This window comes from Vicia villosa, linkage group LG2 (genome assembly GCF_029867415.1).
Source record: "Vicia villosa cultivar HV-30 ecotype Madison, WI linkage group LG2, Vvil1.0, whole genome shotgun sequence".
Lineage (NCBI taxonomy): Eukaryota > Viridiplantae > Streptophyta > Magnoliopsida > Fabales > Fabaceae > Vicia > Vicia villosa.
The window spans coordinates 191,105,698-191,107,229 of record NC_081181.1 but is presented as its reverse complement, the minus strand read 5'-3'; the positions used below and the strand labels follow the sequence as shown (position 1 = coordinate 191,107,229).

Genomic DNA, 1,532 nt, shown 5'->3' with positions numbered 1-1,532 from the left:
TTCCGAGTCAACAGAGCGAAAGTTTGAGATTAGGAGATTTAAATAGATAACAACTTCATAAAACGGGCATTTTATTAATTACGTTGTTTCCAAAAAGCTTTTCTAAAATCTAATGGGATGGCGAAAGCGTACATTAGGATTAGGACAGTAATCTAAATCAATAGAGCGAAAGTTTGAGACGAGGATTTTTAATCAATAGAATTAGTGAAGATTTTTAATTAAATTATGCAAAAGCCAATGGACCTTCGGATCACCTTAAGTTAAACGAAATACATACTGATATCTGTCTTTATTATATTCTTAATTTTTCACTCACTTTCCCTTAGAAACAATCAAAATTTTAGTAGCCCTAGCTTTACATAGTAACCTTAGATAACGGTAGATCGATTCATAGTCCCTGTGGATTCGATATCTTTTAAAACTACACGACACGACTGTGCACTTGCAGTTATCAGATTTATAGACACGTAAAGTCGCGATCAAGTTTTTGGCGCCGTTGCCGGGGACTATTCAAGTCGATATCGTAACTCACTGTTACACCGTAGAGACTAGGACAATTCTTCCCTTTCTTTCTGAACGATTGTATGCCAAATACTCGTTCACAAGGAGGAGATTTAATACAACGAATTAACGAGATCGAACGTTTCATTAACGTCAAACGTCGAGCTCGCAATCTTCCCGAAGTAGCAGAAATTCCGATTAATCAGGAATTGACTCTTACTGATCAAATCAATCAAATTATCCCGAAGTTAGAGATGGCTGCTATTCGTCCTCTTAGAGACTATGCCGCTCCTTCGCGCGCTGAACCGCATTCAAGTATCGCACCACCTGCGATTGAGGCAAACAATTTCGAACTGAAACCTTCGCTGGTCCAAGCTGTTCAACATAATCAATTCTCTGGAAGCCATGTAGACGACCCCAATCTCCATTTATCCGTGTTCGTGCAATACGCCGACACTATCAAAGCCAACAACGTTAGTTCCGAAGCTATTCGATTACGCCTTTTCCCTTTCTCCTTGAGAGATAGAGCGAGAGCGTGGCTTCAATCCCTGCCTTCCAATTCCATAACTACGTGGGACGAATTGAAGAGAGTATTCTTAGCGAGATACTTTCCGCCTAGCAAAACTGCTATGCTTAGAGGTCAAATCAACGGATTTACCCAGAAAGATAACGAATCACTCTTCGAAGCTTGGGAACGTTACAAGGACATGCTTAGAATATGCCCTCATCATGGACTCGAACCATGGCTGATCATCCATACTTTCTATGGTGGTCTCTTATATAACACTAAAATGACTATAGATGCCGCTGCTGGCGGAGCATTAATGGACAAACCCCATGATGAAGCATACAAACTCATAGAGAACATGGCACAAAACCATTACCAATGGGGTGGAGAACGAGCCGCTCTAGAGAAAGCCCAAACCAAAGGAGGAATGTACGAAATAAGTGGTATAGACCGCGTTAACACTAAAGTAGACGCTTTAACTCAAAAGATCGAGAACTTAACCGTCACTCCTTCAGCCACCGCT

At 40.9% G+C, this 1,532-nt stretch overlaps 1 non-coding gene across 1 annotated transcript; it reads right to left on the bottom strand.

Moving 5' to 3' along the window:
- Positions 1–1,130: 1,130 nt before the first annotated feature.
- On the bottom strand, positions 1,131–1,237 carry LOC131654316 (small nucleolar RNA R71). Its single transcript, XR_009299357.1, has one exon. It is a non-coding gene; the product is annotated as a small nucleolar RNA R71 (small nucleolar RNA).
- Between the last annotated feature and the right edge of the window lie 295 nt (positions 1,238–1,532).